The sequence below is a fragment of the Parus major genome, chromosome 3, assembly GCF_001522545.3.
Source record: "Parus major isolate Abel chromosome 3, Parus_major1.1, whole genome shotgun sequence".
Taxonomy (NCBI): domain Eukaryota; kingdom Metazoa; phylum Chordata; class Aves; order Passeriformes; family Paridae; genus Parus; species Parus major.
In genome coordinates this window covers 19745418-19770422 of record NC_031770.1, presented here as the reverse complement: position 1 = coordinate 19770422, position 25005 = coordinate 19745418, and the positions used below count along the sequence as shown (strand labels likewise).

The window sequence follows — 25005 nt, the reverse complement described above, 5'->3', positions numbered from 1 at the left end:
TACCCCCTTATCTCACTCCTACAGATGAACAGAACAAAACACAGAAAGGTGAAAAGTTGTCTAACACTGCTCAACAGGACATCATCAGGGCATAGGAATCCTGCCATGGTTTGGGAGAATTCCAATCCAGTACATTTTGGTTTCTTCTATGGCTTTGATTAAAACATGCTTTGGAAGTTTGAGTATTTATGTCTGAGAAAGGAACTTGTCTTCCACCTCTGAAACAGGACCTTTGTTGCTTTGAAATATAAAAGGGTTTGTTTTTTTCTAAATGGAAAACTTAATTACCTCTTACTCTTAATTTAAATGTTTATTTTTCTGTTAAATTAATCCAAATTTATTTGTGTGAAGCCTTTCCAAATATAAAGCCTATGTCAAGAACAGTACTAGACAGCACATAGGGTAATGTGTGAGCAATGTGTAATTGTGAATAGCCCAAGGTTTTTATGATTGGGGTGGGGTTTTTTTAAGGATTTGAAATGAAATAAGCATATAAAACTAGGAAAATAAATACTTTACTAAAGTATTTATCAAATACTTTACAAATACCATTTATCAGAATATCTTGTTTTCTACAAAATGCAAAAAGGAGTCCTAGTTTTCATTATATGAAAGAGGAATGCATAAAAAAAATTCCACTATTCCTTGCCTAAGCAAATTTTTAACTGCTGTGAAACAGCCATGAACAGAGATGTCAGTTCCAAAGATGAACATGAATTCTGAAGAAAACTCCTCCTCCTCCAATAATCACTATTCAATTCTCAAGGTGCTTAAATTGTCTGGGTAATTTTATAAATGGTGTTTGGTTTGTTTTTTTTAATGGGAATAGTAGCTAGAAAAACAAAATCAATTTTTTTCCAAATACAGCACATCTGCCATTCGTTTTGGGTCAAAACCTTGGGTACATGGGAATAGACCCAGTAATTCTGAAGCTCTGCAAATTTATACCAGCTAATGGTGTTATTCCCTAACCTAGTCTGTGATTTCAGAGGGTCTAAGGTCCTGATACTCTTGATACACAAGATGCAAGTGGATTACCATAACCTACTGCACCCAAAGAAAACCACACTGACATGCAAGGACTCGGAGAACACAGCAGCCTATTTATTTACCTGAACTAAAGCATTTGAGCTATATGAGCCCTGTCTGTTAACAGGGCTCACAACTTTTTATTTCTACACTATGAAGCTCTGTAACAGTTTCAAGTGAAAACTGTAAGAAAAAAACCAAAAACAACAAAGGAACTTCTTCCACTGAATTCTACTCTTTCTTTACTCACGTATCTTGGCTCTGGAAGGACTGGAAATAGAAACAGATTAAAAAAATAGTTTAGTAGGTTACTTGGGTGTGGTACTGATAACCAAATTCATCACATATTGAGATAAATCAGAGAATTCATAGGAGCAACACCTATACAGCTTGAAAGTTTTTCTAGTCTATCTTGGATTTTAATGTGTGATTACAGATTTTTACGAACAAATAAATAAACCTTTGGTTTTTCACAGTTCCCAGTTCTTCACATATTACTATGTGTAATTCAAACCTATTTATGCCACTGGGTTTACACGTCAGAAATTTGCCTCTGGTATCAGCAGCAAAGGTCAGGAAGCAAAAGCTATCACTTTTAAAATGTTTCCATGACTCCAGAAGTTTCCATGATAAGCTTCTCACAAAGTCCTGATATTGTTTCTACTCTCTTAACTTTTGCCCTGTATTTTGGTGGAAGTCACAGGGCAAAGAAAGAAGTTCAGCATATTCCAGAAAAATTGTCATAAGAAATATGTACCTGCTCAATTATAACATGTAGAACAGGAGCGTTGCTACTTGCAATTATAAAGCAATTGTATCAATACACTGCAATCATTACATGCTTCACCTGTGGCCATCTCTTCTGGAAAATGTCCATGAGAGGCTTGTCCAAGAAAAGCTTTACATGAACAGATCAGCATTAATTACTCCACACTGCACACTGCAAATTTCAGCTGTATTTTAATGACATATTTGCTCCAGTTATTTCACCAGTATTAAGTCTAGATCAAATATTTATTTCTTGTATAGCTGAAAGTTCTGTTTAAGCTGATTGTCCTTGGGTAAGCAGGGAAAGGAAGACTGGCCTGAAGAAAATGTGGCATTCCACCAGTAAATTCAAGTAACACACATCTGATTCAGAGAAGTTTTGTGCCTCACCAGTTTCAGTACAAGTTGAGGATGCTCATCAAACCAAGGACCAGCCCTGATCAGTTAATAGAATGGCATTAAATGATGATTTTACCAGATGTGGAATATTTTTATTTTTTTTTTCCCCATGATGGAACTGATATCTGGAATAACAATCATTTCACTAGGCATCTGCTTAGATCATATACCAAATCTGCTTCACTTTTTCCCTGGTTCTTTACACAGTAGAGGGTCTGACAGTAAATCTTCATATTACTTTTGCTTCATGGAATGAATAGCCTGGTGTTCTGAAAAATAAATTATGAGCAACCAAGGTAACACCAATATACTCAAGACTTTAACTGCCTGTAGTTGGATGCTTAATAAACTGAGGGTGCTTGTGGAGATCAGCATGAACACCTGAAAGAGGCCACTCTCATCTACCCCTGGATGGCTGCATCATTCTGTAAAATCCAAAACGGGACATCAGCTGAAACATCTGTCATAGGACAACAACTATTGATAGCCAAATGATGATGTGGGATTGGCTGACTGTACATTACACAGGCATGGTTATCCTACAGGTTGTATTAAATATGAGAGCCCGAGATTTATGTTACGGGTGATAAGGCCAAGAATGCTGTAAAAGTGAAAAAATATGGCAATAGTATGCAGTACATCACTACCAGGATAATTATTTATATAAAAAGTTCCCATTCTTACACTTCCAACATATAGGGATAAAATTCATATATTCAAAGAAGACATAATAATAACCTGTCAGCTTGTGGTGATGGATATGTTTTTAATCCAAATGACCACAGTATCCACTCCACCTGTCATAAAAGGACACAAAAATTGAATTTTCCTTTCATAATTCTTTAAGTTGTAAGGGAAAAACACAGAAGCATGATAAGTGGCTCGTTCTGGTGGACAAATGGACAGGCAGTAGTAAAACGTATGAATAAAAGGCACTGTTCCTTCACTAATGCTATTTTCACTTGTTACACACCGCAATGCAGGCACAGGGAAGGTATTCCTTCCTTTGCCTTTTCAAGTATACCCCTAGATAATCTAAGTTAAGGAGACAATATGAGACTGCAGTAAAAAGACTTAAAAAGTGTATTACACTATTTAGCTCTCATTTGAAAGCAATCCTGCACAAAGTGGCACAAAAGCACTATTTCATTTACATCTTAATGATTTCAGGTTTGTGCCCATAAGGATCCCCTATTCTTAAACTCTGCTACTGGAAAGGAGAATCTGACCTGTATATTTTGATTTTTTAAAATTCAATCAATCCCTGGCAGAAGTTTCATAGATCTATCCGATTCTTCTGACGCAGAAGGAAAACTACAGAACCTGTTCCTGTACCCTCCACCCACAACACATACAAACTCACACCACACATTTGCCACTAATCTTCCCCAGCCTGCATTTTTCCAGGGGTAAAAATGACAAAGAAATTTAACTAAGTTAATTTTAAGTGCTGAAAATGTAGGCAGACTGCTCAGTTATTTCATTTTAAAAGATCTTCATTTTCCCATCTGTGTTATGGCAATTTTATTACACATTCGGCAAATTTACAGTAACAAGATGTTCCCCTGACAAATTAATCACTTTCCAAGCATTTTATCATATAAATAAAATATCACCTCAAGAGAGAAAATCAGCTCAATCAGTTGATTTAACCCATCTTTCGGGGAACTCGTCTGAAACAGATTGAGCGCATTTTTTCCGAAGAGGGACTGCACACACAGCCTCCTGGACTCCCAGCTCATATGGTGAGGCTTTTCCAGGAGAAAATGTTTAAGACTAGCTGATAGGATGCAAGATTCTTCCTGTAAGAACTACCTTGAAGCAATGACAGATCTCCACTGGGAACAAACAGAGATTCATAAAGAACCTGGAAAGGGTTTTGACTGAGAAACTACATTTTTCCCCTTGGATCACTGATAATAATTTCTGCAACATTTCTCTGGTGTTATTATCATCATAATGTAAGAGTAAAATATATACTGTTTTAATAATCTGCTCTAGTGTTTTAAAAACCTCACAATAAAATAATACACGTAAAATTCCAATCAGTTTTTCAGCTGATTATGTGATTTTTAACTTGGCTTTTTCAAATTTCACCAGTGTTCTCTAATCTCATTCTGGCAAGTAAATTTTGTTTTTATGAAAAATAAGTGACTGGCAGCATTAGCAATACAATATATGCACAGAAGAGAAGTGCATTCAACTCAAGCTTTCCCAAACTAATCCTAAAAACAACTCTATGCCTTTCTGGAGAGAATCTGTCACTAAAGCAATTCAACTCCTCTACCATTTAACCTTTCTTCTTCTGCCCTGCTCTCCCAGTTCTACCTTTATTCAGGCACTGCCAACAAGTATAAACAAGAACAAGGATGACAACCTCTGTTTATGTTACTAGAACCTAAAGTTGTTAAAAACTTGAGTTAAACTTAATTTAGCCAGATGTGTTATTTTTTTACCAGGAGTTAGTAGTATCAAAATAGGTTTTTTGTACTCCAATACTCTGAAGAAGTATGATAGCAAATCACCCTTTTGCTCAAAGAACCACTCCACCAAGACAACACAAATATGTAACCCTTACAACACAACTATACTCTTCAATGAGATAGTTACACTATCCTCAGCAACAAAGTTCTGGGTGCCAAGGACAAGAGAATTCACACATCTAGACAGGCTTCTCACTCCCTTTATTGTCTCAGCAAAATATTAACTTTACCTCCCCAAATACCAACATGTGAAAAATACATATAACAACACAACCTAGTAGCAGGAAAACAGCAGTGTTTATGGATTGCAATCAATAGCAACATAAATGCTAGGGATTGCTATATAATTAATAATGCTGTAAATAGATATATTAATTCTACAAGGCCTCAATATTACAAGCTGCAAGCTCTGTACTACTCTGAACAGTCTGTGAGTTGTCACCTGCTGAAACATTCCTGGCTTAGGTACTTTCTTTAAAAATTACTCTCGGAGGTCACGAAACACAAGAAAGAATTGTGAACATAGGTCAGAGCAATTTTTAAGCAGATGAAAACCTCAAGCAAACAAATAAAACCCAACAAAAATGGGGAAAAAAAAAAAAGCCCAAACAAGACAATTAATTATAGTACTTGTTCATTTTGTTCCCTTCTATACTGGAAAGATCTAAATTATTTGTCTCACAAGATGCAAGTGGACCTGGCTAACCGGAGTTTATTATCCTTTAACCCCTTCCTTCAAGTACATTGCCAGGAAATTTGCTACCTTTGCAGGATATAATCCCAAAAGTTAGTGTTTCATTAAGAAGCAGCTTTTTCACCTTCTGCTAGAAAAAAACACACATTCTAAAAATGGAATGTATGTCCTTAAGATATAGAACAAGAAAAAAGATTATCTGCAGTGCTTAATAGAACTGTATTTTTAGAAGACTTGGAGCACTTGGAACCCTAAGTCAACGAAAGATATTCTGTTCTCAACCAGTACATAAAAATCAACCATTTTTGATCTAAACTGAAAAGCAGTGCTTTCTTTGAGCACAAAATGTGACGTTCAAACTGTTCTAAGAGAAAGCACAAGGAGAAGATACTACCTTCTTCTCACTTAAACCTTTTAAACAGAACAAAATTCAGTCAGTTTGAGTGGTTATCAGGACTTTGAATCCAGCATCCTGCCAGATAACTGACAGGCCAGCTGGCAGTGCAGGCACTGTGGAAGCAAATCAATTTGACTCCATGCAGTAAAGACACAAATGATTTCAAGATTCAGCTCACCTGGTCACAGAATCTGGCCAGCATTTTAGAAAAACTTCTGCTATGTTCAAACCAAAGCACAACAACACAGAGCCAGCCACAGAATGAAGGACAAAACTTGCAGACCTCATATAGGGCAGAAAGCTCCAGGAGGAGAGGCAACCTCAGAGAATGCTGTGTGCTCCTTATTTAACAAAAATTCCTACCAACATGCATTTATTTTGATAATTTCTGATTGAGGAAAAGTGTGTTCATTTGACACTCCTTTCACAGCCAGCTGGTGGACAAGGTATTTAGATGCTTCAGCCTAAATGTCCATGAGATACACAGAATTTCTTTAATTGGCTTTTAAATTTAAAATGTAGCTGTTCTATTTAAAGTTGTGTCCTTGCAGTTCTGAAGTAGCCACTAATCCTTTTATACACCATGAAGTACTTCCATCCTTTTTCCCCCCTGCAATTGCCTCCTAATTCTGCACAGCACACATATAACGTACTCCTAAAATTAACAGTGGAATAACTCTACAGGAAGAGTAAGAACTCAAAGACCTGGGAAGTTAAGAATCATAGAGTTTAAGTTACTTTGAAAGGCTAAATTAATCTTGATTTAATGGGGGGGATCACATTTTAGATATAGGATGGATATGCAAACTGACTCAGATACTTTAAAATCATCTCCAGGATCTCTACTTTTGCAAACAACACCTCTTCAAACTGAGGAAGATACAGGACACCAGATCTTTTAATTTGAAAGATGACAAAGTGGATTATTGGTTAGTTACACGTGCCAGTAGGGTGATCCATTACCATGGACGCTCCACTGCGAGTACATGATGTCTCCTTAATAGTAGCTAGAGCCTTATTGGCTTAAAAAAAAACGTAAAAAGGGTTTTGCATGTGAATTGAACTTAATAGGTTTGACATGGACTAACCTTAAAGAATCCAATCCACTCAAATCCCTTTGAAGGCTGCAGCTGAATTTCATGCAAATCTTAGAGAAGTAGCCAGGCTGCTGGGATTTCAAGATGCTGCATCCCTTTCTTCTGCAGATCTAAACGCAGGCAAAACAATGACACAAAACCCTCCCACAATTTCAAGGATTCCTCTTAAGATGATCCTGGTTTTGTTCTTTGGCTCAGGGAAGTGTGACATTCAAAATTCGAAAGCAAGAAGAATCTGACATCAGAAAACACACTGAAGTAGGAAGCCAAATTTATTTATTTTTTTTTTTAAACACAGCACTGGACTAATGTTTCAAACACTAAAAAAAAAATCTGACATGGCACAACTATTATTAAAATGCTTAGAACAGAAGGATGTAGATGAAATTTTATGCTCAATGCACTGATTTATTTTATTTTCTCAAGATAATTCAATTTTAGAAATAAATAATCTATCAGTCTAAATCTTCTGGTGGTCATCTTGGAATTCAAGCAAGGAACTTGAAAATAAACCTATTTATTAAGGCCACTCTAACTCTGAAATTATGTTTTCTTACATAATTTCTTACATTTCTTTTAATTTCCATTAAATATTTTAAAATATTTAAGTGTTCTATGTATGTTTATGTAGGCAGAAAAGCATAAATATATTTGTCTGTGTAACAATATATATACACTGACAGCTGGAAAATTATTTGTTTGATGGCCGCATTTTATCTTCACCTGATAAACAAGAGAGAATAAGAAAAAGGAAAAAGCGTTTGTCAACTGCTTTACCTCTTTGAATAAAGTACAGACGACTATAAATGTAACTATAACCAAATCAAAACCACATAGAGTGTATAAAGCACTGACTATGCAAAGCAGTTATAAATTCTTGGTTAACAAAGGGCACAGAAAGCCCTTAAAGGAAATATTTTATTTCTGCTAAATTAATACCTAAAAGCATTACATTTCATCAGTTTCACTTAGGTTTAAAGTCCCCAAAGATTCTCCTCCTGAAACTGGCTATATTTTATGTGCAAACCGGGCTGAGAGCTATCTAAATCTAGATAAAACTCATTGGCTTGTAATCTTCACAATGATCTATACATCTAAATCTATATGCAAATCAAATGCTCTCATGCATTAACACATTCCGAAGCATCTAGGAGTAAGAGAGCGCTTTCTCCCTCTCACAACACCCCTCCTTTGCTCCTCTCCCCCTCTCTTTATTTACACTAGCTACCTAAATAATTCACACAGCCTTCTTTTCAGGCTGAATGTTGCTCCGCTGAAGCCCGCAATGAGCTATTGCAGTAACCAGATGGACACATGAATGCAGCAGGTGGGACAGATGGCAGCCCGCCCTGTCTGACGCTGCCTGCCTCAGCCTGGGCTGCCTTTTCCTTCCAGGTACATTATCATCAGTGTAGCAGAAAGCGGCACGCAGAGGGGAAAAAACCCTTTACATACAACACTGTGGGAACTAGTTAAATAAATGACCAGATGCTTATTTGCTTTCTTAACCAAAATGCAATTTACTTAAAAGTGTGTAAGACGCATTTCCCCTCTCTCCCCCGCTTAAAGAAGTCCATACCTATTCTGCAGCAAGCCCCTGAGTGCTGTATATAAAACAAAACAGGCCTGAAATCTTATCAAGATCTTAAACTCATGTCTTCACAAAAATTTTGATTCTCCTTCAGTTTCCAAATGCTCTCCTATTTCACAGGTAACTGGTCTCATTTTTTCATGTGTAAATACATGTATCTTCTAGTACATTGGTCATAGTTTTTAGATGAAATCTTAATACCTAGTATATCTCCAGTGAAAAGCCTCAGTTTCCATCATGGATTATGTCTGCTGACTGAATGTCTTCTACTTATCTTAAGAGATATATAAAACTACTAAGTTTATTACAAAATACTTGGCATTGCTAGGGAAAATGCAAACAAAGGCTGAGGCAGTAGGTCTCTCTTTGACTGCAAAAATTAGTAATTTCATGTCATGCTTTCCTCTATGGAACGCTGGGCAAATCACACTGAAGAAGACACCCAAAATTATAATACATGTTTTGAACAAGAATATAAATGAAAAAGAAAGATCTGGTGACACATCTGGCAGAGTTTGACTGGCACCAGTATCACTGTACCACAGAATTTGTCCTTTTTATACAAAATGTACTGTCCAAATAAGCAGAAGCAATTAACTTCATTTTCAAGTCAGCAGGCAACTTCAGTATTAACTAAAATCACTGCTGAAGGACCATTTCTAAAAATCATATTGCAAAAAGGTATTAAATGTAAGCAGTCATATGTTCTGTGCAGTCCTGTACTATCCAGATTTGTCTCTCCAACCTCTTTACCCATCCCTTGTGCTATGTCAACACCAGCAGCCTGTCTTCCTTTCACAGTGCCTTTCCCTCTACCTCCTTCCCATTAACTTCACTTTCTCTGAGCTGACACAGATGAAACCACCTATCTTTCCCTCAAACGCCAGGTAGATTTCTGCTCATCTACAATAAAACAACCCATACTTCCTTGTTAGCCTTTCTCAGTGTGCTTAAATTAAAGATACAACATCACACACAGAGATATTTATGCAACTATATATGCACACAGAGTATGGTTGTATTTGCCACAAAAAGTATGGCGTGCCCTTTTCTGCGACTTTCACAAATCTCTTGTATTTGTAGTCAGCAAAGTCCTTGAACAGGAATCCCCTATATATTTACATACTGTACACGAAACACAGTAGCATGACAAAGGCCTCTCCACTTCCTTAATATAGATATTAAGTAATAGCTGGGTACGTGGTATGGAATTGATTGGCAATTACACTACTGAGTCAAAAAATCATTCTCATTTCGGGTTTTGTTTTTTTTTTAATCTGAATTAAGCAATTCCACGGTGTTGAAAGCAAAAGAAAAAGCCTAAGTTGAGACATGTCCTGTGTGATATTCTGCTTCCCCTGAGCATACTGGTATAACTGGAAAGAGAAAATGACTGTAAATAAACCTGCATGGGTAAATGAGAACTGGTCCAAACTGGCAAAGGAAACCTGAAACAAACAAGAACTTATCTCTTCAGTGAGTTAAACACACATTATGGACTCAAATAATAATAAACATAGTAATACAGCATCTAGTTTCATCTAGTCCAGGGAGAAGATATAACAACACTATCAAAAAGTCTATTCTTGTTTATTTCTGACCTGGCAGAAGCCAGAAATTACAGAAAACCTCAAGAGACAGATTGCTTCCATGGGATGCCCTGACTCATTCTAAGGCCAAAGCGGTTAAGCATTCAGGATAAACTTTGGATAAGCAGCACAACTTCTGTATGCTTACATGTTCTAACTGAAAATCCTGAACTTCAAGGTTTTATATTACCACCTCCAATGGGAAGAAAAAAAAAAATAAATAAAAAAAAAAAAAAAAAAGGCCAAACAACCCAGTGATTATACATGCAAACTCATATGAAACCTATTTTGGGACCAGCAACTTCTGGTGAACTATGTACTACCTGTTAGTTATAAAAAAGCATTTTGAGCTCTAGTAACCAGTTTACAACATCACAAGTCATGATTTCACTACTATGATATAAGCTGTTTTCTCAGCAACAACAGATGAACAGAACTCCGAACATGCAGTAACACCCTCTTTAAAAATAAACCTCTGAGCCACCACCAGGTTGCCACAACAGTAACACACACATTATTGGAGCAGCAATCACAGAACCACACTTGGATTCAAAATATGTATTATGCTGGTAAGCTTGTTTCACTACTGATAATGAATTAATACATCAGAAAAAATAGGATTTCCCAAGCCTTCTGCTTTCATTATCAAAACTCACAGTGTTGAAACAATCATGGATATTCTTAGCATTGAAACTATGTCCTTAATTCGGTGTGCAGGGAAAATGCAAAAAGAATGAACTCACTAATTTTATAAGGTTTTAGGTATATTTTCACAGTGTAGGTATTAAAGCAATTGCTATTAATGATGAATTTAAATCCACTAATTAATAAGGTAAAGTGACTACTCCAGTTGTTTTAGAAAATAGATTAATTCTTTACTATTTTTTGCTCTCAAACAAACCTACTAAATTCTCTTCAGATTTAAGCTCTGTATCCAATCTTCCTGCTTGGGTAATGCTTGCCATTACCTTGTGAACAACAGGCATAAGCAAAGCTCTCATCCTATCCCAATGTTTCCCCTCAAAAAGCAGTCTTGTACCTATCTAAAGTGGTGTACAGAGACGTCCTGAAGCAGAAGGATTGAAGTTGCAGAGGTGTCTGTGAAGACATGATCTGAACCCTCAAAAGCAGCTATGGCTCACTAAAGCATTTCAGAACCAAAAAAAATAAAAAAAAAATTTTAAAAAAAGGCATGGGTAAATACATCTCTATAACCTGGCAACTTGCAAGCAATTAGGGTGATGAAAGGAAACTGAATGACTAAAAAAACTTCATTCTCTTCTATGAGAAAAGTAATTGTCAATCCCAATCCCATAAGTAAATCACAGAAAGAAGACATAATTATACTTAAATCAGACTTGATAGAAATACCATGAAGTTGATTTTCAAAAGGATCAGGTTTTCCTCAGAGCTCTGCAAACAGATCTGATGATTTTTCCTAAGGTTGAGTTTGCAGAACTTAAGAAAATGTTTACAAGTTCAGGCAAAATAAGTTGTGGTTTTTGTGGGTTAGTGTTTTGGTTTTGGAGGGGTTTGGAATTGAGAGTTTGAGGTATTTTTTATTTTGTTAGAGGTTTTTTTCTGAGGGTTTTTTGGATTTGGGTTTGGGGTTTTTTTTTTTGTTTTGCTATTCTTTTGTTGTCTTCTTATTTTTCAAATGAAACTATGTTTATAGTGTAAATGCAGCTTCATAGATTCCAATCTCATCTCAAATCTGTTCAGGAATCATGGGAAAGAGAAAAATACTTATAATACAGAGCATAAATGAAGGCAGATGTTGATGTTGAATGTAATGGATATAATAAATACATGGCTTTAACAGCTCCCAAATATGCAAACACAAAGGAATGGAAAAGCTGCCTTTTAAAAAGAAATGTGTACAGAAGAAAGAAGCAGACATTAAACCCTAAATTGCAAAGGTGTAATTTCAAAAAGACAGTAAAATCTACCTCCTCCTCTATGTCAATGACTAAAAAAGTTTAAACACTGACTGCTGATGTTCCATCCTCCCTTTCCTCCACTTCAGTTTTGAAGCACTAAATTGGAACACCTTGACATTTACCTCTCTGCCTTTGCTTTAACAGTAACAGAGATGCAGTCTTAAAGGAAGAAAAGTGTCTTTAAAAATCTCAAATGCATAATAATTCTTGCACTTATTCCTTTGCAGCTGAGCAGAGCCATTTACATAGTCCACTAAACACGTGTTTAGTAAACACGACAAGAGTGCTTCTATCTTACTGCCCTTGTAAAACCAAGACAGGGGTTCTGTTTTTAGTGCACACTCTAGTTCAGCATTAATCCTGTTTTATGTTGTTCACACCTGCTGCTGACTAGCAGCCTGCTGATGGTTTGTGGTTTGTGCCGCTCCCAGACAATCCTCACCAGCTCCAACAAAAAACTAATCACTAAAGTGGAAGCAAAAACCCAACTGCTGTGCAAAAACTGTAAAAGACAAGAATAACCTGACCTTCCTGCTTCCTTTTCCTTACTCCACTAATCCAACTGTTCAAATTTAAAACCAGTGTTTAAATGCACATGCTTACATTTAGTCCTCATGCCTAGCTTTTCTAGGAGTTTTCCAGATAGCAAATCTTAGAGACAAATGTCATGGACACAACCTTTATAAATACACGCTGTGTAACTCACCTTTTCCTTTGTGCCTAATAAAATAATAGGCTTTGCTCTAACAGAAGTACTGAATGCTGATAATGCATCCTTTTCTGAACCTTTACACGAACAGGCTTTTGCAGAGTCAAGAAAAAAAATTTCCTTCAACATATTTTCACATGAAATTCAAGATATTACTGTTGTAGAAATCAGGTTTTGTTTCTTAACACTAATCTACACACAAGCATTAAAAAAAAAATAAAAAGGGCATGCAGTCACACCTAAGGCTTCAATTGTACAAAAATTGGATTGCTTTATCCAAGACAAAAATGTGATCTATGATTAAAGGAACAGGTCTGAAATTACATAGTGTTCATAGCCAAGGAGAACAAGAAACTCAATGGAAACAAACCAAATGAAAACAGAAATCTTTTGTTTGGTGAACACATGGAAGCAAAATAAGGAAGCACTGAGATCAGGGACAGAAATCATGCACATTTACCAACTCAGAGACTCAGATGGAGGTACTGTTATCTACAACAAAGTTTTGCACTAGAAAAACCTTTTAAATGGAGGGCAGTAAATGACACTTTCACACCCACCTTATGGTACTCGTTATATGACTAAAATAACATAAACTGACATGAGAATATTTGGAGAGCAAACTCTGTCTCCTTTATCCTGTTATGCCATCTTGGCCTACTTCTTTCTACAAAGAGAAAAAGGCATTCTGTCCAAAAGCCAAGTTCCTATACCTCTTAAACACTATACAAACCTTTTCATAAAATGTTGGTTGAAGGCCAGTCAAGGCAATTCTCCATCTATTAAAATTTATTTTGTATCCCATAGGCAAAGACACACAGGCTGAATGACTCTGATTTCCAAACTCTGCATAGGAACACCAAGGTGTTGCTGCATATATATATATATAAAAAGGTGACATGCATCAAGCACACACATGTATTCCACATTACAGCTTTACACCCCAGATTCATCACCAGAAACAAACCAATATGAATCAGTCTTTATGTAAATTCAGCATTTCAACCTTTCTTGCAATTCAGATGTAAAACCAAGAAAAAAAGAGTCAGTCTCGCTTTGTCTTACCATCTCCATCTGAAGGATTTTTACCTCCTCTTTAGGAAAGCTAAGGCTGAAGACACGGGCATAATGCCAACACTGCTTTTAAGCTTACACAGAAAATATTATGGGGTAATCTTAGTATTTCCTGGTCACAGTCCCTTAGGCTACTCTATACTGGTGCAAATGTCACATCCTGGCAGTGAGTCCTTGGACACAGGCTCCACTTCTTGATTGATTTATTTTAAAATACTACCAAATCATTCATTTTTTTTTAAATCAATTATAGAGACTGATCCAAAACCTGCTAAAATGAATGGCATTCTTTCCATTTAGTCTTGAATCAGTCCACTTCAGTAGAAGTTAAAGATTTCTTCAAACAGATGCAAGTAAGACCTTTGCAGCAGACTGTCCTTCTTGCCTTGGAAAAATCTGTCCTAACTTACCTAACAATGGTACAAAAACCCCACATTAATTTTGTCAAACAGCTTCATCTGCAGTAATCCTGTCCCAGCATTACCTAATGCACAAAAGTATTACACCTTTTTTAAAAAATTAAGGGGAAAATGAAAAAGGGTGGGGAATAAGGGGGAGAGGAATCCCCACCCTAGTCATCCATCAAGTGTACATCCAGGCCACTGCTCCTGAGAAATTTAATATATGCTAAAGAGATACAAAAAGATATAAAAAGCTTTCAGAAATGAAAGTGCTTCAGAAGCTAGATTTTAATATTGCCAAGTAGGGTTTTTGCCAGATTATAAAGTTGACTTAAATGCCAGGATACCAAATTTTAGAGGCAGCGGCAGCAGCTTACATATTGCCTGTATTAGTGGCTGAAGTGTATTGCTGATTCCAAAGAGAGACTATTATCATTGGTAGGAGAGAATAAATAAATAAATACATAAATAAATATTAAAATAAATAAATAAAAATTGGCATTCTTTACCAACCTTGCTACCTGCTGCATTGAAGCACTCTATTCAAGTGCAGACTCCAGGAAAAAAAAAAAAAAAAAAAAAAAAAAAAGTTAAGACTACTTTATTTTGATTATAGTGCTTTCCCCAGGCAGGAATTTTTATTTGCTAGAATCTTTAAACCATTACATTTTCAGTGGTGCATTTTTATATTTACAGTTGACATCTTCATAGAAGAATGAAACCTTTGAGCAACAGCTCTAAAGCATGAAGGTTGCCTGCAGTAAGTACTTAAATTATTTTACACCCAAATGGAGCCAGTTGTTTTTAGCTAAAATTTAATAAACCTTATATCAGTGACCTTTCTTTTACTGAAAGCTTGCATTTGGGAAAACTAACTTTCCTAAGAAACATATTTTGGTGAATAAATGCCAAACAAAAGGCTATTTAAATCTGAACGTTGTCTTAATTTATAGCTTGTGAACATTCAGTTCCTGAATTCCTGACTGCTACCTAATGTACAGAACAGTGGAGCTTTAGCTTTATCACATATCATTGATTTCAAAGTGTCACAGGGATCTCATTGACAGTAATCAATAATAATCCAAAATCAATCAAATATACTCTTGCACTATCATTCTTCAAATTTGAATAACCCAGAATTAATTGTAGGCATGTGAAAGAACACAGAAATAAAATTTAAAAAGAGTACAAAAATACGAATCAGCAAACTTTGAGGAAATAATAGTGCATCTGAGCATGCTTTATGCCTGCTGGGGTAAGTTAATGATGAATCATACCTTGCCTTCCAAGCAAATACTCTGAGATACATTCTTTTTCAAACATGAAAATACACAGCAACTGAAGGCAGCGGACACACTAGTAAATGATCAAGCATTATTTTATGAACAGTTGTGTTATGTGCCAAATATTAAATGTGCTGCCAGTATATTACAAATTGCACAAGTATGTAACACTGTGAAGAACTGCACATTTTAAGTTAGCCACTGCACTTCACAAAGCAAGAAGGGATAAAATTGCTGCATTTCTGTACCAAAAGCATGAACAGAAGTAGCCACTTATCAAAAGAGCTGTTATTGTTGCCGAGGACTCCTCTCTCAACACATTCACCTGTAATTCTGTCAAGGTAATAAATCCTTCCATTCATTACAGCACACTCAAAAGCACCCTGCTATTTAATTTAAATGGAAAAAAGGCCCAAAGTGTCTAAAACATTTACTTTTGCTAATGTAAAAGTGCTGGCATTTTACTTCATTCCTGATAAGCCGGTGCCAATGGATGTGATTATTCTTTTCTTATTCAAAGCATATCAGTAGTTCAAAAGCACTCTCAATCTTATCAGGTGTATGAACAGCACAGTTACTGAAAACAGTTTGTACTGCTCCTCTCTCTTTCTGCCAGGCTATCAGATAAACCCAACTAACTAACTGTATTTACACACAATCAAACACAAGCTGTGTCTTCAGCACGCTGTAGCCTGTTTCTGGCATGTCACAGGTTTTCTGCTTGATATTAGTTGTAACTAAACCAGCAGCAGTGAATTAGCTCACAACAAAAATACAGTCACTCCACAGTGCTTAACACAAAAGGAACATGGGGAGAGAAAAAAATGAGAAAAAATTTGTGAAGAATGACCACTTCCATCTCAATACTTCACAGATATTTATCTGGTACTACTCGGAAAAGAGCATGGAAGCAATATGTTTTAAATGCATTCAAAAGAGATCTGACATAGGCCTTACCAGTAGAAAAGAAATTATTTCTATTTGCTTTTTTGTTTATTCTGTTCTCCTGTCCTCTAAGAACTGTCTCTGATTCACAAAGGGTGAAAAAGTGAAAGAAAGAAAGAAAGGAAAATGGTTGGTGTCTGAAGGCATTTACATACCTTTCTGGTTTTGTCTGGAACAGGGCAATGATTTCTCATGATCCAGCCTTCACCTGGCACTGAAAGACTCACCACAAAAACGAAACAAGAAATTCCCCACTCTCCCCCAAACAAGCCTCTCGGCAACTCTTCTTTTCATTCAGTGTCTCAGATACAGAATTTTCACTGCTAACTACTGAGGAGTAATAGCAGACCAACTACTTCAGAAGAGCCACGGCTTTGAAGATTTCACCTGCCATAGGAAATAGACACAGCACCCCCTTCATTCTCCTCAGGGTGACAGTGTATTCCTGGGATGGGTGCAGTATTTGAAGAGTTAAACATTAACCTGGCTGTGTGCTGGGTGCTCTCAGCTTGCTAAATGAAAACTTCTGGAGCGCCAGGAGAAATCCTGAGTTTCAGCTCTTTGATTAATTACAGCCTTCCTTGGAAGCTCCAGCCCCTGCGTGGAGGCTCCTTCCCCCAGTGACAGCCCTTCCCCGAGTGCCTCTGATGGAGCAGCAAAGGGCAGGCCCGCGCCACCACCTGAGCCCATCCCGCGCCTCTGCCCGGACTCCCTGCGCAGAACCAGCCATCCTCGAGATTTGTGGGAGAACAATGAGCCGAATTAAGCCAAGTGTGCAGCGCCGGGTAATGCGGCCGATTGTTGTTTCTCCATCTGTGACACCAGGGCCTGGTGATTGATGGGACAGGTGTCATTCATAGCAATGTCAGCCTCCAGCGGCGGCTGCTCCGCGCCGCCCAGCACCAACTGGGCCCGAGCGGCTCCTGCCAGGCCAGGAGAGCGATGGATGGGGTGTCCCTGGATGTCACCCGGCTACAGGGAATCCCAGTGTCACCCCTTTAATGCTGAAGGGAACAGCTGGATGCAGACGTGGCATTTCGTGCCACTTCTCGTCTGTCCCACCATGGTGGTGGCCGCTATGAGAACACTGCCAGGGAATTCTTTCAATGATGGGGAAGTGAATATAATTCAGTAGATAAAAACTTGCATTCACAGATCATTAAACTACCTTGGGTAAGGGGTGAAAAAAGAAATAAATCCACTTTTTGATATAAGAATTTTACTGTTCTTCAAAGATAATTTTTCTAGCAATATATGGGCATTTGCTTTAGAAATGCACTCTAAATCTATTTTAGATGGCAGGTGAGTTTTAACATTGTTTTTTTTAACTAGATGCTTTACCTATTTTTTCCCTTTAAAGAGAAAAAATAATTGTGCAGGAGAAAGCCTCATAGACTCGCTGAAATTAACCCCTCTGAAAACTCTTTTAGCATTAGTATTTGCCAATTGAGTATATCACAGTTCACCTAAAGCAATAAAATACCAACTTAAACATAAAGTGACACTGGCATTCATCCTTCACAAAGACAGAAACTAAATCCTACAGCCAATTTGAAGACAGAAAAAATATTAAAAGTAAATAAAGAATACACAGAAAATTGCTTGATTATTTCTCACACATTTTCAATATGTGGAAAACTGTACAAACTGCCAATAGTACTCTGCAATGATACATAACAGAGTATGATTTCAACTTTTTAGTTAACTACTGTTTTTACTAGATTTTCTTGTTCTGTACTTCCTTAAAAATATTCATATGTGACATTGAAAAAAGGGTCTCTTCTAAAAGCAGCTCTAGAAACAAACCCAGAAACAGAGCAAAAGAGCATCAATACCACAGGTAAGAACAGATTAATAAAACAGATCACCTCCTCCCCACTATCCTGGCACCTTTATATGGGAAAGAATTTCAGAAATGCTTAGGAACAAGCTAGCAGTACATTTTAGATACGACTTTTTCATTTCACTCACCAGCATCTCTACATCGACAGGACTTAAAATTGTTTCATATCTAGCTGGCTTGGGGGGCCAGGGGGGGTGTGGGGGGGTGTGTGTGTGTGCACACAGCTAGCTTGAATTTTTTTAATGAGATTTTTAGGTTTTTCAATATTTGTTTATTTTTTGTTTGTTTAGAGTTGGGGTTTTTTTTTTGAGGCCATTCTAAACAAGCAACAGCAACTCCACATCATCTTCTCATTCTAACTTGCCAAAGCCATCAATCTCTGATCACACCTATTAGAATCTCACTGTAGCCAACGCTACATTTTGCGACAGCTTGACCAGTTGTTTAAGGAAAGAGTGTGTGATGGAGCAAAGCTAAATCGACACATCTGTGATACTTCTGACACCCCTCAGCATGGCTAATATTAATTTGTTTTCTTTGGCTAGGTAAGTGCTGCCAAAACACATTACATATGGTATGTAGTTCCAATCAAAATGATGAAAAGGAGATGTGCGGTTTTTTTTTTCACTTATAGCAACATGAAAACACACAGAGTGGTAAGAGACATCTACGCTAAGCTACAGAGTAATCACTTGAAAAAACTCTAATCACATTATCTTAAAGTTTGGTTTCAGAATACAACCTTTTAAGAGAACCTGCCCTCACCCAAAAAGACAGCAGCTCAAACCTGCAAAGACTTTTTACTCAGGAAAAGAGAATATAATTTTCATTGTATGATGAAAGGATATATTTAGACTTGTCTCGTGTGCATAGGGGTAACTAATCATATTTCAGCAGGTTATCATATAAATAAATGTGCACAATTCTGTACAAGGATATTATAAATGGCTTGATTAGACCAAGGACAAGAGCCTTCCATTTCATACACCCCACTATACTAACTTACCACAGTATATGGTGATCCTCCTCCAATTTCATACTTAAGGTTCTGTATTAGTGTCACAGAATATTAAGTTTTGCCGGTTAGTTTTTTGTTGTTGTTTGTTTTGCTTTGTGTTGTAAATAATTTTGATCTAAATAAGAAAACTTCATCTAGATTAAATAAAAATTCAGGATGGTGACCCACGGTAAGAATAAGACATTCAGCGGTACAGAAAAACAGCATATGCATGTTTTATGCTCTGTAAAAGCACTTCTATCGCTTTCATTAGGCTGCTAATAGACATTTTTCTAGCAAATATAAGAAGCTGAAGTGAAAAAATAGATTTTATTTCAATTTTAAAAGAAATGGGTAACGATGCTCTGATTAAAAAGCTACACTACTTAAAAGAGGAAAATAATTGGAAATTAGATAAGATTCCCTTTGATGAAAACCTGCTACATTAAGGAACAGCAAAGAGAAAACCCCTTCTTTGTTTGAAGGAAATACAAATAAATTGAAAAATATTACAAGCATTATGTAAACAAACCCAAGAGATTTAAAGCTTTTGTAACACAGAAAATACATAAATTGCTTCATAAGACACATAAGTCAAAAGGCAATATCCTATAGAAGTTACTCTCCAAAGTGCTACTGATAAAGCAATACCAAGTCTTTTAAAGAAAAATTAAGCAATACTATCTGAAATAGCAGTATACAATTCAGATTAATATTTTTCTTTAGTGTTTCATAGTATCTTTACTCCTGGACAACAGAACCATAACAAAAGAGGAAAATAACCCCACAACCATAGGACTTTTGGAGAGGACTAAGGACCAGTAAAACCATGTATGTATTCTATATTTTTGTCTGAGGATATAATGATGTATATTAACAATCATATGCAAGAAGCTTCACCCCTAAAAATAATTATATTTTTAGATGTAAATATAACTGTATGTCCAAGGACATATTTAGCTATAAAAATTAGTCTCTGTTTGATAGCCAAAATTTATAGAAATGTGCATAAATATTAGATGTCTCATTTACTTGAACGAAAAAAAAATTAAGAAAAAATACAGCATCTTTTAAAAACAAAACTGAGAGTACAATACAAAACCTGCTAGATTACCTGGAGATTCTGATAAAAAAATGAGGTGTAAATACTTTACATTGCTGGCCAGCTCTCTTCTCATGGACAAGAAAAAACCCACATAAAACCACATAAAGGCAGCTGCTTTTTGACAAGCAACTGCACAGGGGGAAGTTATATAGCTCTGCATACATATATACTTACTGTGTATATGTCTGTGGCTAACACACAATAGATGTACATTGCCAAAGCTGCAAAAGGAATACACTATACACCTGGAACACACACAGAAGCATGGATATAAACGTGTTTGAACACAAAACTTGCTGTGCACAGGCAGAAGATTTCACACAAAATGCAAGCACACAAAACAAAACCACATATGTACACGCTGCTACAGATACGACTGCGCACGTATGACTCCCTAAGTCAAGCCTAAAAGACGATACACGAAATGTAAAAGAACATGTAATAAGTGGAATGTCAAGCTACAGCGACTGTTGGTGTCATCCCTGCACTATCAAACATACATATGAGTATGATTGGAGACAGAGAGGCTAAATATTTCACTGTCAGAGCATGTCGAGAAATGCAATTCATTTCTCTCTCATGTGCTTTAGGACAATGACAATTTAATACAAGGCCAGTGGATGTAAAAGAGATAAAAACTGAACAAACTGGCCCAGCATAATCACAGATTTCCTCTAGAGAGCTCGGTGAGCGTGAGGCTCATATGCACTTGTAACGGATCAACATTTTATTGTTTCTTCCCTCCATGAATTTGCTGTGGAAAAAAATTCATAGCAAAGCTTGTCTTACAGACAGAGGCTACTTCAGGCTTCAATAGGAGCAAGAATTCCTTCCATATTTTTTTCCTACTTCTCCTATACATTTTACTTATTCTAAGACAAAAGGTCTTAGAATATTATTAAAATTTTATATACTTTCTTAAAAGGTTAAATAAGCATTTTTTCAATTCCTACTTATACTTCCACAGAGGTGCAAGCAACCTCGCTGCAGGCCAGGGTCAGTCCTTTAAAAACTGTTCTGTAAAATGAACAATCTTCTTATTTATGAATATATTCTATTTTTATAGCGTAATTTTTCTATTGTAACTTTGTAACATACAGAAATAGCAGCATAGCATGCGGACTGACATATCTGTGAGAATAGACATATCATACTTTTTAGCTACTCTAAGCAAAGTGGGCTTCAAGTATTGTTAAATATTATCATAGACAAGTTACCTTCTCTATTTGATGAATAGCACCATGTATTTGAAATTAATTGCAAAAGTAGGGTTGGCTAATGAGGTGGCCCTTATCTTTTCTCAGCAGTGCAAGCACAAGTATTTTTCTGCTGGCTCAATATTTTTTAAATGCCCAAAGTGCTATTAACTAAGTTGAAATCTGATTAAAATATGAATGCTAAAATATTCACAATGGCTAATGCAGCTACACACAAAAAAAGCTAAGAAAATTCTTATCTCTTTTCTTATCATTAAGCATGTGTTTTGAAAAATAATAATTAAATAAATTGTTCCCTACAGATTCTCACAGTTGTTTTGCTTCCCATTAGCATCTTTGAAAACAGTTTGTTAAGACAATAGTTATTCTTTATTATGGAACTATGGGGATGATGCCCTTCTACCTGCCTCAGTTTAAAAAGAAATTTCTAAGAAATGTTAAAGCTTAAGGTCTGTGAGAAAAAGGACGGCGATTCTTAGGAAAAAGCAGGAGGGAAAAGTACAGAAAAAAAGATCAGCCATTGAAGAGAATTAATGGATATCCACAAGGGCTTTGCTAATAACATGGGTTAATTACCGCTGCAACGCACCAGGCTCAGTAAATAAAAGAGCACAACCATAAACACATTAAAATGAGCACCCATCACTAAAAGAGGGGTAAGCTCCAGTGAAGGAAAATCTGCCAGACAGGCATTTCAGCACAAACCCTTTATACTTTCTGCAGGATTCAAAAAATTGCCAGCAGTGTAGCAGAACCAAAAAAGCAAAGCCCTACAACCGGAAACAGGGAAGGAAGAAGGGACCAAGGCCTGCCTGCTGCCCAAGGGGAGAGCCCTGGGAGAGAGAGCCCAGGAAGGGACCATGTGTCCACCCGGGGCTGAGTGCCACCCCACACATTGGGTACCCACTGGAACACCAGCCTGGGGCTTTATTTCTCAGGAACAACTGCAACAAGCTGTCTAATAAGACAAACGGGCAAGGTTAAAGACCTTCAGAGCCTGGAGAAACCGTGGAGCGGAATCAAGTGCTCCTTCCCACTTCACAAAGAAGCGTTCTTCAGTCTGCCTCTTTCCTGCCTTTACAAATGAAAGACACTTGTAAAAAAATACTTCAGCAACTTGAGGCTACACCAAAATATTTTAAAGAGTGAAACTGACATAAAAGCTTTTATGTTTAGCACATAATCAGCCTGCACACACGCAAACACACGTACATGTGAATAACATGCACCCTCATATTCATCCATATACAAACACAACCCAGCCAGACTCACAGGGTGACTCCACACACCATTCCCACATCGCAACACGAGAATGGCTAGAAAAATATAAAATACGTACACCAATCATCACAGCACTGAAGTACTCACATGAAGTGACACCCACGTCCACTTTTTAAATGTTACAGCCATTCTACGCAACCTTTATTTCTTGCCACCTGCGTATTCTATCGGTTCTGTTGTAAGATGAATATCTATGCATGGGAACAGATGAATTCGTTTCACATTTAAATGCTGTTGCACGTTTTTACATGGAGAAACTGGGAAAGCAGCTACATGTACAAATGGATGACACACAGTGAGCCACGAAACGCAAACATACATAGTGCACAGAAGCCTTCTGGAGTTACAAATATCCTCAATTTTCTACGTTTGGCATTCAAAAACCATGTTTAAATTTACTAAACTACTCCTGTTCTCCTACCCCCCCTGCTTTTTTGGAGTGTTTCAATTGCCTTTCCTTCTTCCAACAGCTGTGACAACTGTTAAAACAGTCAGTAAAATTAAGTCCGCTCTATAATCCTTTAGTCAACGTTACATTTTAATCAGAGGTTGAAGGAGATTTCCTGTTATGAACGCAGTGATTCATTTAAAATTATTAAACTGACACATATGTCAAAATGAGCAGATATACTTATTGCATCTGTTAGCTTATTAACTATTAGTAATTATTAGTGCTATTGTTATTGCTGAAAGAGCAAAAAGCTAAGACTGCAGCTGGCTTTAAGTTATTGCATTCTTTAACAAGCTCTGCCTTAAAATCAAAGCATACCTAGTGATGGTCAGACAGATGTCTGTGCACTCCCAAAATGTTCGGACAATTTTTAGCTCAAATCCTATCTACCCTCATTCATAAGAGCCGTAGAAACTCCTATTTGTATGTCCTTATGCTTACATGCGAATATGCATGTTACAGTATGTAGTCAAATCACAGTTCTTATGAACATTAATAACATGTAAAATTCTGGTGTTTGTTAATTGAGATGGAGTAGCAGATATGTTTCTGAATGCTAGTTCTTCCTCTGTGTCCACTCAATCCCACATACCTCCAGCCCTGCACTCAGACAATATATTAAGAGTGTTTGAGACGACTTTTAATTGAGTCAGAGGAAGAAAAAAAATAGTTTGAATCTTGCACCAGAGCCAAAAAGACATGTGCCCCGATTTCATTTAAATGCATCTACTCTAAGAGGCTTATCTAAACTAATCATTCAAATTAGCTGTAAGAAGGTAAATTCAAGAAAGCTTCTTTTGGGGGGGGGGGGGGGGGGGGGGGGGGGGGGGGGAAAAACCCAAAAAAAAAAAAAAAACAAAAAAAAAAACCCAAAGCAAACAAAAATACTCAACTTATCGTCTTTTTATATATTTTATGAAAAAAGTGTTAGTTAGTCAAAGCTGTGAAAACTGCATTCTTACATTACGAAGCTATCTTACAGTATATACAGAGCGCTGACATATAAGCCACAGCTGAGAGGGCACGGTTTATTTTCTTTTCTTTACTCCCAAAACACGACAGTGGGTTTTCCCCGCGTCCCCTTCCCAAACCGTATTCCTGCGAGCCAGGCTATTTGTTACTTCCCGTTTTATCTCCCTAGCATGCGATCACGGCAATTCACTTTTCATGCCTGACTTAATTACCACCAGCCATGCACTGTGCAGGCAGTAAGGACAGCTAGTGGGCATCTACCTATAGTACACTGTCACCTCCTGTGCAGCCTCTCCGCGGCCGCGACTGGGGCTGCCTGCCGGCCGGGGCTTCTCCTCGGCGCTCCTGTCACTCCCGGCCTAACACCGGGGCACAGCGGCGTAAGCGGCTCGACACGAAGAAAAATGAACCGGTCACAGCTCTCGTGATATACTAATATTTAATCCCGGCTGCGGGCTGAAATCAAGTTCAGGAGGCGCTCCTCAGCCCCAGACCGCCCGGCTGTGTTTGGGCGCCACGATTTCCGCCGGAGTCACTCCGCCAGGTGCCTGAGAAGTGCCAGCCAAGAACTGCGGCTCCTCAAAAAGTGTGTTCGGCTGCCTTTTGTAGGGAGCAGCAGGCGCGGGGAGGGACACGCCGTGCGGCGCGGACCTCGCCAAATGCCCCCCACGCCGCCTCCCCGGCCGCTGACGCCGCGGGTCCGGAGCGGCGCCCCCCGGCAGGGCGCTCGCACCGCACCG

General features: G+C 37.5%; 1 protein-coding gene across 9 annotated transcripts in view; it reads right to left on the bottom strand.

Annotated features, from left to right (window-relative positions):
- The window catches only part of ESRRG (estrogen related receptor gamma), a 389158-nt gene that overhangs the window by 132289 nt on the left and 231864 nt on the right, over positions 1-25005 (bottom strand). The window lies entirely within an intron of this gene.